At 45.3% G+C, this 16622-nt stretch overlaps 1 protein-coding gene across 1 annotated transcript in view; it reads left to right on the plus strand.

The window, feature by feature from the left end:
• The window catches only part of LOC139751599 (uncharacterized), a 74854-nt gene that overhangs the window by 42015 nt on the left and 16217 nt on the right, over positions 1-16622 (plus strand). The window lies entirely within an intron of this gene.

The following is a 16622-nucleotide window of genomic DNA, read 5'->3' on the forward strand; positions in this document are numbered from 1 at the left end:
ATATATATATATATATATATATATATATATATGATGTGTATGTGTAGAAAATCCCAACAGACATGTAATTTCATGAATGAGGAAGCACCACCAGGAAAAGGAAGCAGGAGAACCCTGAACGCTTCTGTGCATCACTTCGTGGGACAAGATACAGAGTGAGAGGATGGCACGAGGGTCTGTGTGACCCACCCTCTCTCTACCTGACCTTGACCTGACATTTTACAGACGACCTCATGCGGATAAAGCTGGACACAAAGACGACTTACACAACATAAACTCATGAACAATAGAAGATTTCTCACACTTTTCTCTACAGTAAATGGTTTTGATCTATCCATGATTGATATTAGAGTTTCCATGACTCACATTCTGATTAGAAATGTCAGTGGCATCAGATACAGAAGGAGGGGGTCTGTTTGGCATCGCTGGACACATAGCTGATTCTTTTATCTCTCTCAATGCGTCTGCGTAAGATGTGCTGGGTTGGTGTCATGTGGGACACTAAAGCTCTCTCTTTCCTCTTCCTTCACCCACTAAGGCCATGTGGGCGAAGAGCCAGGGTGAGGTTCCTCACAGTGAACCACTGTTAGGTTTCTGATGTCCGCCTCTTAAACCTTACGTCCTTTTCCCGCACATTTACCACAGCTGGGAAGAGAAGCACGGAAGGTTGTTTCCTCGCGTCCGTATTTCCCTTGCTTAAATCGAAAGAACTCGGAGGATGTGGTACGTATGGTCGAAATTTATTGAGTGAATCGATTCGTGAACAAAGCGTGTAATGTGTGGGGCACATATTACATCCTCATCGGCCAATCTCTCCACGAACTCATTGACTTCCACAGGCAAGTGATTCCTGGAGAAGATGACTCCGTTGCTAACGAGGATGGTGGCTAGAACTTTCTAGCGGTGGAAGCGTGTCATCCTCGAGAGATGTTTGACTTGGGAAGCTGTTTTGATCTTTGGGTAGCCACCACTTGCCACTTGTGTCAGATTCTGATCCCTCTCCACTGCATCCGTCAATCACATTACGTATTATAGAAAGGATTGAGGAATACAAGAGAGGTTGATCCTATTGTATGATCTGTGGGAATTGATCATCGACCTCTCCAACGGATGGCGCAGCTGGTTTGGAGCGGTCCATGCTAACCGGACTAGAACCCGCTTCCAGGGTTTAAAAACCCTTATTACACACACACACACACACACACACACACACACACACACACACACACACACACACACACACAAATGCGCATCCACTAAAAATATGCATTGCCTTGAAAAAAAAGCGATTGTTTTGACAGTAAAAATCCCCAAGTAAGGTCGCTTACAAGAACCAGGCTGAGTTCTCCCGCGGTCACATCTCGATGAGGGGAGAATCATGTGATAAAAGGTCTGCTAATATCCTGGCAGCTACTGGGAAACACTTATATTTCCCACACGCTTTATACTCCACCGGAGAAGAGGTTTTCTCGGGTAAGATACAGGTCAGGACAAGTGCTCGATTCCAAGTAACAGTTACGCAGACGTAGCCACCACAGAGTATGAAAGTGCATATGTCACATTGACGAGCGAAACAAAGACTGGGTCGTTTGTTGTGAAAAGCGGACGCAAAAGTAGCAGGCCTCGGGGAACAGCGTCTCTCTATTGGCTGCCGGGATATGTCCTGCGCTCTCCTTCGGCTAGGAGTAGGTGGCTGGCTGCAATGCAAGGCTTCATCTACCTATTACCGCCAGGTGAAACTTCTCGTATCAGAGGGCTTCGGTATCCATAAGCTTCCTTTGTCTTGAATGGATTTTACGTTTCTGTTTGCTCAGATTCCTTGAGCGCAGTTGGAGAATAAGCTGCTTAGTTTCCTGGACGATGTATGTAGTGGTGGTAACACCAGTGTATTATTGAGCCATGTCGGGAAGCCTACAAGACTCGTCAGAATGAATGTCTGTAGATCACATTGGTCCTCTTGAGTGCGCTGTGGTCCTGCGTCATGCTGTCCTTTATAATGATGCTCCTACAAAGTTAATGCTCACCAGCTTTGTAAACAGCAAATATTTCGGTGTAGAGGTAGAGTGTGACTGTATTAAGAGTTACAGTTGTTCAGGGCTGTAATAAAGAATTTCTTTATCTTGGCCTAGACGACGTTCTTAACACATTCTAACTCCTTCTATTTGGCTTTACACATATCAATCTGAGCCTCGAAAGGATGCTTCGCTGGTACAAGCAGGGAAGATTTCCACAAGGATTGATCTGGGGACTTTTGGTGCTGATGGACAAGGTAATGTAAGCTTTGTCGTGAATAATGAGGCCGGGTTTTTCTTTTTTAAGTGCTTGCATGAAAGTACAGTAGTCCCGACTGTGTTTGTATGAATGCGAGGAATGGTCTGTAGACAAGACTGTACGGTAGACGTGAATGTGTTGAAACTGAAATGTACGAGGACAATATGTGGTGTGAGGACCGTTGGTCGAGTAAGACATGACAGGGTAAGAGAGAGAGAGAGAGAGAGAGAGAGAGAGAGCACCGGGAATTGTGCTGGATACAAAAGTGTCTGTGTCTGTGGGAAAAGCTGTGTCAGCAGCATGTGCTCCCGCCAGGGTGGCCAGGTAGGAACTTGATGGGGGCCAAGTGGGGGCACGGTGGGAGGTCAAGTGGGTTATGGTGGGGTGCCTAGTGGGGGCCAGGTTGGGGCTAAGTGGGTTATAATGGGGTGACTGGTAGGGGCCAGGTTGGGGCTAAGTGGGTGCCTTGTAGGGGCTTGGTGGTGTAAATGGTAAAGTTGTACTGTATATCATACTATATTACTGTTTTAAAGTTATACAATTATCATCACGCAGTTACTGTTGGGCAACTAGTTAGGACTCGAGGATGTTGGATAATGGTCTTAGGTTGAGTTTGTATACAAGTTTATGCACTGTGGAATGTTCTGGTCCCAGGTGTGCCTCTGTGCATGTCACATACACGTCACATATTGCAGTGTCAGCTGAAAGATTGGTTAGATGGTGGGGCAGCGAGCAGCCCTAGTCATAGAGCCAGGGAGAGACGGAAGGACACCAGCAAGCGAGAGCTTGGTATGCCTCAGAACAACAGGTGTTCACCGCCTGATTCTAATCACTTTGCAAGACACAGTCATCACGCGCACTTCACGCTCAACCATCCGCCTCCCTCTCCTTCCTGGTTGACTCGAAGGCCTCACAGTGAGTCACTCCGTCGGCCGGAGTCAGCTTAGACTTGCATCTCTCCAGACTGGGCGGTTCCAATTCTGATCCGCGACGCAGGTCGATTACGTCATTTCATGTGCTTCAAGGATGTGCTGTTGTGGAGATACTGTTGTCAGCGGCAGCATATAGCCTATGTGTATTGCTGGGCTAATTACAATCTACTCGCCTCGCCCGTTACTTCAGCTGTTGCTTCCTGTTGCTTCTTGGCAGGCGTTGGGTTTCTGTGACATTTGAGCCGTGCATCTGTGACGTCGTCATCTACCTTCCAGCCTGAACGTGCAGCGGGTGGTTCCCTGCCCTGGGCTTGTCATTCATCCTCCCCGCATTATCCTGGCCTCTTCTGCTGCTCAGGCATGTCACCTGAGGGATGGTCCTATGCCACTATCTCGGTTCACATCTCGTAGGTATTTAGTACATTAGAGAAATAATTGGGCGTATATTTGTTTGTGGCCATTTGCTTTGTTTCTATTGTTTTTAGTTGGTATAATAATTTTAAGTCACAACTACTTGGTTTATCTGTATCTATCTCCACTGCATTTCAATAAGAGTAGTTAATGATTTATGTTTATTTTACCCTGTTCTATGCTGTCTCTACATTCTTTTTTTCCTCGTATGATTGTTTTGAGAGTTAGAGCCCCAGACCTTCGTATTTTCATTCATTGTGACATGATGTTTTCAATCTGGTTTACCTTTATCTTGTGGTTGGGCACTGTCGTCCATGGCTGATGAGAGTGTCTGCACTCGTGTTGACGGGTTTGTCAGCTGATTACCTGCCTCAGCAACAGACGTTGACAGAATTTACATTATTGACCAAGGACTGTCTACCGCACTGGGAACCTCCCATGCTAACTTTTTGGCTGCGTTCGTTCTTAGAAATTCTACCGAGTCAGAGCTTTCGTCTCCACCCGTGGCTGCCACAGTCACACCTCCTCCCGGGTTCTTCCCGGGGTGGGTCAGGAGGCGCGTTCCTTACCTCCATTCCCGCTCCTTAACTCCATTCCTTTTGGGAGCCAAGGGTTGCCTCGCCCACCACCGCCACCGTCTGTAGGCAGAACTTCCTCCTCTCTAGGTATTCTCATCACATGGCCGAGCAACAGCTTAAGGAAGCCTTCATTCTGGAGTCTAGAAATAACGTCTTGTCCATCAAGTGGGACGCAAGGTCTTTTATCGATTAAGATTGTAAAATAACACGATGGAAGAACATACCGACATCCCTCGTTGCAGCTTAGCTCGGCGTTAAAGACACTGATCTCTGGTTATTGGGTCTACCCCAAAGCGCCCTTGTGAATCGTTTCGGGACTGTATAGAGAACGCGGATACGTCGAGGGTGCGGTTGTGCTGAGCTCGTGAGGGCTGGCCTGAGCACCTTCATGGTGACGGCAGCAAACAGCTTATATACAGTGACGCTATCGCGAGGCTCTTCCGCGTTAGTTCCCTCGATGTCAGGGGATGGATGTTACATCCTCATACCAAGGCAACTCTCATCTGCGCCTCAGTAAGGAATCCCATCCTTCTGTGGGAGACTTTTAAGGTAGTGTTGTGGTTTATTCTTCACATGAGGACACCTGCACCAAAGGCACCAGACCGTTTCCGAGCCTCCCGCTGTGGTGCTAGACTCAGGAACTCGTGCATCCTATATCTTACCTTCTTACTTAATTCACTTCATTTCTAACTTTAACTTTATCATGGAATTTTGTTATTCACTTATCAAGGAACTTAAGCTTTTATACTCTTCTTTGGTGGAGAATTTTATCTTTGACATGTTTATGTAATGGTTTTAATCCAACCCATAACCACTTATCAACATTCTTGTAAACTTGTTCTTTCTGGATCTATTCGTAGCCACTTAGTGTTTATTAGTAAACCGTTACGTCTGTCTGTCTGTCTGAGGAGTGTCGCTAAAAGCTGCAGCCGCTGTCTATCAATCCAGCTGTGGTGCTATTCCCTTCTCGTGTTAAATCACAGGAAAAGTGCGCCCCCATCGTGCATGTTTTTTGCTGTAATAGTAAGGGATCTTGTGTTTGTGTACGTTGCATGGCCATTTGCAGTAGCCTACATGATTCAAGCGCCTGGCAGAAGGTTGTGTGGTGGAGTGATTCCCGCAACCCTCCACACTGCCCCTTCCATAGTTGCACAGGTTATTCTCGTCACTCGTAAAACACCCAATTCCAGCCCGAGTTGTGCTGAGGGAAATGAGTAGACCCGGGGCGAACTGCCTCACGCCTCACCTGCTAGCTATATGGCCAGGGTGAACAATTCTTTTGGTGCTTTCTCTCTGGGTGCCTACTTTCCCAAGGATTTAGGTGTTTTGTTTCGTGACTCGCCAGTAGTGCAGAGGATCACTGTAGCGCACACACACGTCAGGTTATGTGGGCGCTGGATGACCTTATTTTTGTCGCCAGGTGGTTTAGAGAGGAGGTTTTCATGGATATACAGGTTTGTCCACTGAATATTGTGAAGGTTCAATCCTTGATGAGTCTGGGTGTCGTGTCAGGCATGACTCCAGTCGCCTTCTTGTGTGAGTGTCCAGGGCAATAGTGGCATTCCAGTTAACCATATACTGGGCTATACATTCATGAAGGACCATTTATGAGAGATCAGAGCTAGGAAATGGTGCACGGTGACTGGTGATGTTGTAACCCTGGTGATGAAGTTACCCTTCATCTCTGTAAATTAATTAAAAGGGGCAGACTTTATGGCCCTCTAACCTTGCACATGGCGGCGATGGCTCTTGAGAGTGGTGCTTCAATGCGTGATAAACCTGCGAAAAAGTGTGCGGTATTTATCTCGGGTAGTGAGCCTGCGCTTCATCTCTCTGAAACTTGAGACAGTTGAGCATGGTGTGTGTGTGTGTGTGTGTGTGTGTGTGTGTGTGTGTGTGTGTGGGCGCGTCCCAGGGATTATTATTAAGATCTGCTGTGCAGCAAAGTAACCCGTGCAGGATTACAGGGTAGTGAGAGGCCATTTGCGTGAGGACGCAAACCCTTTAGCGTTTCGCTTGCTCCAGTGACCTTGACCCTGAAGAATAGCCACACAGTGTGACCGCTTTATCCATTCTAAATCCACGTACAGTAAATAAGCTTCAAGTAGAATCTTGAGATCTAATGCAAGAAATGGCACCATCCGTGTCTGTCTGGCCAAGAGATGCAGAGATGACATATATTTGGAGAGAATAACTAATATATTGCTGATCTTGTGGTTAGAGACGTGCAATCGCGTACTGTAAATGGTGTGGGAAGTGATGTGGACGCTATCGGTATAGATGAATAGGGCTATCACAGCAAATTACAGCAGTAATTTGCAATATGGATTACCTTCAAATCAAGAATTATTAGAGTATTAATACGCTTCCGCATGAGAATCTTAACAATACTAACATTATAGAGAATATCACACTCTAACTCTTTTCACATCCTGGCTTATCACACTCACGACAATGGGTCTCAGATCATCCGGGTTAGGAAATGCTTAATACTAACGTGACTGGAGGCCAGGCTGAGCCCGTACGATGCTCCTTTGTTGATTGTTCCCGATTCTGATGAGACTTTTCAGACGTGTAATGGATTAGTGTCGTCTGAATGCTGTGACCCGTACCAGTGTTATCTGATTCCCTGCAATCCACAGGCAAGCACAGTACGGTTGCTAGTAGCCTGGACCTTTTACAGGGGTCCTGGCAAGTCATCATGGCTGAAAAGGATAAGCTTTTTCTTTTTCAGTTCCATACGGCTATCACCATTTCTGGAAGACACCTCTCATGTTGCGCAATTCTCCAATCACCTTCGCCCATTTGATGATTACTGTTTTCCTGGATATGTTAAGAAGTAGCCTTTTGGTCTACAAGATATCATCGTCGTATCCCTGGGGATACGAACCAGCATTCTCAGAAGCTTAAGCTTGGTGTTTTTAAAGACAGGATCAGGCTAGTCTAAAGAGAGATAGCTCATTGAATGTAGTTTTTTAATGGAGCAGGTCAGGTTTCTGAGGCATGTCAAGCGAGAGGTGAAATCGACCTGTGATGATGAAGTCAAGGTTGTTCCATACTTTCCCACTCTCGTGTTGATGAGGATATCACATACTTTGCACAGCCCAGCAGGATTCTATAGGATGCTTATACATGGGTCTGCACTATAGCCAAGCCATTGACAAATCTGCTGAGGAAAGGTGAATCCTTCTGGAACACTGAGCGGCAGCAGGCGTTCCAGACACTCGAGCGGTCGTTGACCACAACTCCAGCTCTTATATTCCAAAACTTCACTGGACCACTTATGTTTGCAACTGATGCCGGTACGAAGTGCCTTAGTGCTGTCTTCATGCATTCCCATGACGGGAAGATAATGCCCATTGTGCATGCACGTAACATTTTGTCGTAAGCGCAAACGAATTATTCGGTTAGTGATTCAAGGATCAGGTGGTAATACGGCCTTAGATATCTTTATGGCGATTAACGGTTCCAGGGTTCACCTGTTAACAGATCACGCTCCAGGCGTCTAGTTGTTCAGAAATAGGAATTGCGCAGGTAAACTAGCTCGTTTCTAGCGTATGATCTATGGATTTAACCCCACTTCCGAGTACTCGAGAAGGAAAGCTAGCCAAGCGGCGGACGCCCGCTCTTGGTACATGGCGATTGTGTTGCCGACTTACGATAGTCTTGATATAGACGAAGTACCTCTTGAATTTACAGCTGCAGGACCTACACTATGGGAACAAGGAAGCGTAAACCGCAGACGTTGCCTCACGAAGATGGTTATCCTACAACAAGAGTGTGTAGTTTCTGTTTGTGCTTTAGTCCAATCCTCAAAAATGAACAGCTATCGATACTGTTCCACGTGCACTTTCCTGCCCAATATTGTCAACAGGTTCTGTATCCATTTTAGTCCTTGCTGATCAGCCCCTAGCACAATCTAGCAGAGATCCATCAGACATTATTTGCTTTTAAACGGCTTCACCTTCTTCTTTCATCTGATTTTGCATCATCTGAATCCCCCTCCGTTGCACTGAGTGCACGTTCATATTAAGAAACTATATTTCGTAGATCTCTAAGTTCTCTCATCTCAGAACACCCTTCATGATCCTGGAAATGTATCTTTTTTTTTTCTTTTTTACTGTCGCTTTAATTGTTACCCTCCGGTCTTGCTATTGAGCAAATTCCCATACACTTCCAAATGTGTTTTCTCTTTTTCATCTCGTCTCTTGTGTGCAGATCACATTAAGACTGACTGGTCTTAGTAAATTTCTGTAATTTCAGTCATACGAGACTTTCTTGGCTCAGTTAAATATTTACATTATCCCCCCAGCAGTGTTAGCAACGGTAATGAAAGTTACTGGACAAAATATCCTCAGACTTAGGGAAAACTTAGATCTTTAACTGCCACTTACAGTTGTTACTTTTTGGTTACACTTTTAGCGGGTGTTCTGGTTGGTTTGTTGGAGTGGTAGAAATAAGAGAGGGCTACGGAAACACGTTAAACAACAGCAATGCTTTAGTGGTTAAGGTTCATAAAGTGACATAGCCTCGGTGGGATAGCTCAGGGACATTGAGCGACTGGAGGTGAAGGATTATGATGAAGAAGAGTTAGAGTAAGGAAGGTCGATCAATACGAGACAGGATTGGTGGGGGTCCTGTGTTGCTGGTGAGGATGCCAGATGATGCAGGAGCACGCGGGAGAAGTGCGTGGCTGCCGAGTCTACGTGGAGTTCCTGTAGGAGGTGGGCGTGGCCCGTGTCACGGCTCTTGGAGTGTGCAGCGACTGCTGGTTTGTGCTAGGGTTGCAGGAGTACCGCGGGCGTGGCCGTAGGTCCCTTGTTGTTACAGCTGCTGCAGCTGATGGGCGGAGACGATATCCCACGTGAGTTCTTTCGAAGGTAGGCACCGATGAGGCACCACAAGGATACCCGGCTGGAAGATGAAACGTCAGGAGTCATGTTGGGATTTCGACTGACGTAGGAGACGCCCTTAAGGGCGGCTCGAATCAAGAGTCACATTACCAAGACTTTAGGTACTGGAATGGTACAATTATCCTCATGAGCGAGTCAACTTCTGGAATGCCTTCCCGCGGTGATACCCGGGTATATACGAGGCAGGAAGATCAGGTCGTCGAAGTCGAATGTCACAAGCTCTTACATCTCTCCATGCTGATGGACTGAGAGGGTCAGGTCATCTATGGAGACATCTTTTGAATTGCCACAACCGAACATCGAGTATGGATGTCACCGGGTGATATCACAGGAGTAGCCGTAGATTAGGCCACCAAACTCATTTCTCTGGGGATTATAAGGTCAGGTGAGGTCAGCTGCTGTGACCTGCCACCAAGTCAGGGCGTCGTCAGTAAGATAGCACTTTGTGGCGCTGTACTTGGGCGCTACACAGTAAAACTTTACCAAGCCAGAGCTGCATTTTCATACAGTAACTTGCCTTCACTTGTTCACTTCAACTACGTCATCCACTCACTTTCTTACAAACTGGGTCTCCTTCGAACAAAACAAAAAGATTAGTTTACTGAATTTGGTAACACTCCTGCATTTTATTTGAACCTGAGAAACTTCCACCCGCAAACCTCATCTAAACTCCTAAAATTTGTCACATTCAAACTGAATATCTAATGAACATATCACTCGAGGGTCCACTCATATTCTACTTCCCTCTTACTTATACACAACTATAGGCTCCAGGAGTTGTAGAATCGAAAGACACAGGGATCATCGCCTGGAGCTCCTCCCTGCTGCCTGGATGGTGTGTGTGTGTGTGTGTGTATGCGTGTGTGCGTGTGTATCCTGCATCCTGTTGCATGTGGCCTGCATCTTGGTGCGTGTGGCGCATATCCTGCAGCATATAGCCAGCATCCTCAAGCATGAGGCGTGTATCATGGCTCATATGACGTGTGTTATGGTGCATGGGATCTGCTGGTACACGTCGTGTGCATCCGGGGAAATCTGTTCTGCATCTTGGTGCATGTGACCTTCATCAGTGGTACTTATGACGTGTAACCCTATGAAGATGACTTACATCCTGATGTATCTAGCGTGCATCCTGGTGTAGATGGCCTGCATTCTTGTGCATGAAACCTGCACAGTGGTGCATGTTACCTGCATCCCGGTTCATATAGTGTGTCTTGGTGTGTATGTCTCTTAGATAACAAACGACATGACCCGGGCAAAACATGCCCCCAGTCGTGGCCGTGTCGAGTGAGAGGAATATGGATTAGGAAAAAGTATGAGGATGTTAGTCGAGAGTTTCTGAAGTGTTCGAAGATCCGACTCTGAAAGGTAGAAAATTTTTGAGGAGGAGGTGAAGATGGAAGAGAGTTCCACAGCTTCGTTGATTTGAAGGAAGACTGGATTATGATAAGAAAGGAGGATCATGACGGTCAATCCTCGGGTGGTTGGGCTCCGTATACTATGTGTTCAGTGAGAGAAAGAGAACGAGTGTCATAGCATCATGTAGAACCATCTTACATTCTCCATGTCAGGATTGCCCGTCTTGCTTTCTTTTCAATCAAAACTGGACCAACGGGCTAATCCTGCTGTCTTTTCCTTACAAACACTATACACCTCCTCAGATCTCACTTGTTTTCTTCACTTTAGTTCTCTTGCCTTCTCTTGTCAGCAAAATCTTTATTAAATGCAGTTTTGGTAGAATCCAAATAACTTATGGTTCCTAGTCCCCAGCATCATGATGTACCAAGAATCTCCGGGTTCCCGCCTGACTCTATTGCCAATCAGAGGGAGGGCTTCAAGAGTAGTAGTTCCATCCCCTCCCACGATCCTTTCCTCTCTAATAGACTTACCTCTCTATTCACCATACCAACATTCGTGGTCGTTATCGTAACCTCTTTCCTTTTGAACATCACCTGTCTATTGCCTTTCATGATATATTGCTTCTCTCTGAGACCCAGTTGTCTAAGGTTCTCATGCTTCCCATTCAAAGATGGTGTTTATGCTCATTCCAACAACAAAACACCTGCGGCAATCCTTGAGGACTTCGAGTCCCCAAACTTTTTATTCATCTGGCTCAAGGCCTGTCTCCCAACTACCATTGTTTTCCTCTGTTTCGCCTACTGCTCTCCTGACTACAAATTCTATAACTTACTTTCGATTATCTAAACTCCTGCCACGAAGCCGTAAAATCCTCTTACCCCACAAGCCGAGATCCTCTACCTAGGAGATATCTTCATTTACTACAAGGAATGTTTGAACTTTTTCCATTCGAATGGTGGGGAACTGAAACCCTCAGGTGTGTGTGTGTGTGTGAGTCTCATTATTGAGATGACTTTGAGGAGGGCATCAGTTGGTCGTGTCGTCTCAGTCAACATAAAAGAAAGTAATCTATCTTTAGATCTCAAAGTTCACAAGCGTCTGGTGCTATATATAATCCAAGTATTGTGAGAACTCGAGAATCCATTGCAGAATATTAACGACAAGCGACTCGACAGGATAAATCGGGAAAACTGTCATATCAAAATGAACACGAGTTGGGAAACTCTCCTTGAAGTAGGCAAACCTACATCTCTTTAGAATATAGAAATTTCAAATAATGGTGAACTCCAGGAACCCTCCTGGAATGAATGGAGCACTTGAAGGAAGACATGACAAGCATACAAGTCGTTCATTCTCCTCCCACACTGTTGGAGGTCGTCTGTCGTCGGACAATGTACTAGCTGTGTCCACTCTGTGGACTTTATAACTTACAAATGGATGAAGAAAGGATGACATGATAGTGTGTACAGTGTACCTGATCTGAGAGGTATGTTGACCAAGCCTTGTTGATGGTGTAGTATGTGGTGCCACTAGAGGATAATAACTTCCCTGAAAGCCTTAGAATATGTACATCTCAGGTTCCACTTATCTCTGACCCTCGCTAACAAGTCAATCAGGACGTTGAAAGGTAGTAGCGCGGGTGATTACCTTGCATCCATTTACCCAAAGTAAACCAATTAAGATCCCATTGAATTATTCAGTGAAGCAATTAGTCAGACCTAAGAATATAGCCATCAGTACTGTAATGAGCAAGACCTCGCTGTTCCGCGATGACCTCGACTAAGCTCAGCTCGCTGTCTGCTCCTAGGGTAAAGGTAACGTTATTCTCTACCTTAGTTGTCTGTATCATTCACACTGCCTATGAAAGGTATTGGCATGATAATGAAGTGCATCTGAGGCTGTAGTAGCCGCTTTAAGAAAAGAATCCTAAATCTCACCATCGAAGCTGAACTTTCCCAGTTTTGTCCTGTTTGTGTATCCACCTGGCTTGTGGTCCACTACCCATTGATGACAAGTGAACTCAAACTTATTGTAGCTCCTATCTCACCCCACCAACTTGGCCCGAAGTGGGTAACACTCACTCGTACAGACGGATCTACAGTATATTTCACCCTCTCTTCTACCATACCTAACTGTGGCAAAGGTTTAATACCCTCTTGAAGATCTTCCACAGGTAATTACAGTCTGTTAATCCCACTGGCTCATAGATGAGCAGGATTTCTCTTGTTGCACTAACCAACGCACCATGCCTGATTACTTGTACACTCGGGCACACGAGTTGGTGAGTACGTACCAGGTAGGTTTGTTAACTGAGCTGGTAACACTGTTTGAGGGAGGAGTTAGGATACGTGGAACACAGTACAGTAACGTGAACTGTGGAATCGATGACCACAAACAGAACAGTCACTTTGTTCTTGCAAGATTGGTCTGGTGGTGTGCTCTGTAAGGGTCATCAAGCTGTCCCTTATCAGGTAATATTTTAGATGACACTTTATTACCAAGTGTCTACTGCGACAGACCAAGCAGGGCTCTGTATACCATAGAGTTAAATATAAACACAGCTGCTGTGTCCGACAGGATCATGCAACATTTACGGGGAAATTGTCAAATCTTGTGACGTCAGACACTCACCGTTTCCTACCCCTCCCCCCTTTTTTTCCCCCTCCGCCTCCCTAACTTTCCCTACTCGTTCCTCCCCAAACTTCTAAGTGCATTTCGATCTCCCAGTCGGCACAGCTCAGACCGTGCAGACTAACATACGATATGAAATGATTTGTAAAAATGTGCTTGAATACCGCTATTCATCCCGCTCCCTCCCTCTCTCCTTTCCAGCGTCTCCTCCACCCTACCTCCGCTCCTGCAAACCATGTATTTGAGGATGGTGGGATGGCGTTGATATGACACATTTCACTGTTGTAATCGTCTAACATCATTGTTGTAACGTCAGTTTGGAGTATATCATTTGATGGTTATGTTATGTTTTCCTTGCGTTAATGGATAAACATTTCTAAGGACCGTAACTCAGAGTTCGCCAACTTATTTATATTTACTCTTTGCTTTTGGTCACGCATTAACCATTCTCTTGACATATAAGGTTTACAACTGCTTGACACAGTAGCTGTGTTTATATTCAACAATATGGTATACAGAATCCTGCATGGTCTGCCGCAGTAGATCCTTGCCTATTCAACAATATGGTATACAGAATCCTGCATGGTCTGCCGCAGTAGATACTTGCCAATATAGTGTCATCAGATATAATCATTACGTGATGATTGATAGCTGCTGTATGACATATGCAGCTCTTGTCAGCACCACGAAATATTACGTTTATCAACATTCATTGGTGTTTCTTACATGCCTGATCATTATTAGTTATACAGAACATACTACTAGACCAATCTGCAAGAACGACTGACTGTTCTTTTAGTGACCATCCATTCAACGGTTCAACATACTAGATACTGTACGTGTTCGCGAACCCCTGTGACCGAATGTACTCCCAGAGGTTGGGTTGGCAAACCCACAGCAGTATGGCCGCTGCCAACACAGTCCTGAGAAAAAGTTATCGTTTATTATTATAACGCTTCTTTTTCAACTCTCAAACTTACCCACATTTGGTTAACTATCTCTCTCTCTCTCTCTCTCTCTCTCTCTCTCTCTCTCTCTCTCTCTCTCTCTCTCTCTCTCTCTACCTGAGAACATAGAAATAATGATTTCATTAGTCTAGTTTCCACTGTCAACCTAGGCATTACCTGTCTGTTCAGTAGCCACAGTGTGGGTCAACCTGTTGTTCTCTGGGTGTGGTGTGTGTGGGTGAATTTCATTTTCGTTAAGTGGTCGGCAAGGGTCATACGAGTTTTCCCCGTACTTCAGCCCTGGAAACTGAAATTGTTCTAATGGAGTTTCCCTTTTACTATGTAAAGTCCCCTAAAGTTTCCCGTGAGCTTAGGTACGGGACCATTCCTCTGCTGGCCTTAAACCACAGCTAACTGACCCCCCTGAATGTGACACTTTCCAGCACAGTCCGTAGTTGTGAACTTTTCGTGTCTTTGTTTAATTTTTGGAAGCATCGTTTGACACTGAGAGAGACACTGTGTCTGAGCTAATTGGGTTTACCCGTAGTCATCTACATTTCACTTAAGCCTTGGCTTAGAACACAAAAGTTCACGAGGCAATCTCTTCTCCCTGTGATGAATTAAGTAAAGGGAAATCACTTGCAAGGATACTCAAGGTTGGATTAATGTTACATAGGACATTAGAGACGGAAACATGGTACCAGTCATGGAGGTGACAGTGAGAAGGTGGAGGGTTGCAGCCATTGTGTATGATGTGACTTATATTAGCTATCAAAACATTTAGCATCTTTTATGGTTGCTCATACGACAGGCACTAGCGATGTTCCTCTTGTCATTACAGAGAAAACAGAAAACATGGGACACACAATCCTGCCATCTGTTCCGTTAGCTGCTCGTGCCGTGGTCTGGACGGCAGTCTGGCCAGATGCTCCTTAATTGGTTCAACGCAAGGCTCTATGTCACAGCCACAGCCGAGACAACCACAGCCTATGGGCAGAGGGTGCAGAGACCCTCATACTATAGTTCAAATCAAGAGGACTGGATGCTTTATTAAGGAACACAAAAGTGTTGATTGTATGCCCTAACCATTCATGGTAGCGAGGGGACTGAAGTGCATAGCGGAGTGAACTGAGAAACTGCATCAGTAAACATTAGTGTTTGCTACTGTCACCGCACATTCATCATGGCGTTGTGTAAGAAAGATCAACCAATTGTATCATAAGTGCATCCGCTCGTACTATGTAAGCTCTATATGTCTCATCCGGACTCTTGGGTATCTAGAGCCGAGATCTTCAAAATCTAGATTCTAGGCGAATTTGGGGCCATTAGTAAAGGATCATTGTTTATTCCCCTCGTTCCCAGAGAACTGTAAGATAGAAACTTCTTGGGAAGGTGGCTGGCGTGACCCATGGCTGCTGCCAGGTAGATTTTGAAACGTGTTACCTAAAATTTCCTCATTCGACTCCACACCAACGTCCATAGGAGGCAACTGAAGAGTTAAACGGTCCTTGGCCAGTATGATTACCACCGCTGGATGAAACAAATTTCGTCAATACTACGTCGGGAAATTTACACCTGCAGTAATGGTCGAGGAGGTTCATATCAAGTTGTCATGGATTCCTTCTCATGTAGACCACCGTGAGCTTGCTAAAACTGATGCTTTAGCTAAACTCGCGCTTGGTAAAGATGCTGTTGAAAAGAACACTGAAACGTTAATCAGAAGTTCCAAACTTGTAATTAGGAAGGGACTAAGAGGCTTCTTGAAGCAAATAGAGGGATGTAAATAGGAACTATCAGAAACGTGGAAAGTTAAACAGTATATAGAAAAAGAAATAATATTCCGCAAGCTTCAAGATGTTGTCATTGCTAGATTAAAGTTAAACTGTTGGCGCTTAGCCTATCTGAAGATGTTAAGCCAGTGAACCGTAAAGTTTGTGGCCAGAGATTTGGACACTAACTAAAACGCTATGTTTTGGAGTGTAAAAAATAGAGCCTTTTAGGCATTAATCCAAACAAACCCAGCAAGAAATGGCACAACACTTAATCGTTAATGGCAATATACCTAAAATCCTAAGACTCTACTTTTCACATCAAATCGGTACATCTGTTATCTGGGACTGCATATTTATGTAATGAACCAACTTTGAAGCAATTCATGGAAAAATCCATCTTCCCAGCGAGGTCCAACGAAGACCATTTGTGACCTCTTTCATCCATTTGCGCTGCCGCTCACACGATGAGCTGGGATGCACAATAAACTAGTCGCTGACAGCGGCACACATCAGATCATACGACGTGCATCCTTGTACAACTGGTGTGCATCATTGTGCATATAGCCTGCATCCTGGCACATGTAGCCTGGATCATGATGCATGTAGCCTGCGTCTCGGTACATGGCGTGTGTCCTGATCCATATGGCCTGGGTCCTAGTACATGCATGGCATGTGTCATGATGCAAGTGGCCTGCAATGTGGTGCATATAGCATGTATCCTGGTGCATGGTGTGCCTCCTAGTGCACGTAGTCCGCATCGTGGTGGACGTAACCTGCATTATGGTGCATGTCGCATGCATCCAGAATC

The sequence above is a fragment of the Panulirus ornatus genome, chromosome 11 (assembly GCF_036320965.1).
Source record: "Panulirus ornatus isolate Po-2019 chromosome 11, ASM3632096v1, whole genome shotgun sequence".
NCBI lineage: Eukaryota > Metazoa > Arthropoda > Malacostraca > Decapoda > Palinuridae > Panulirus > Panulirus ornatus.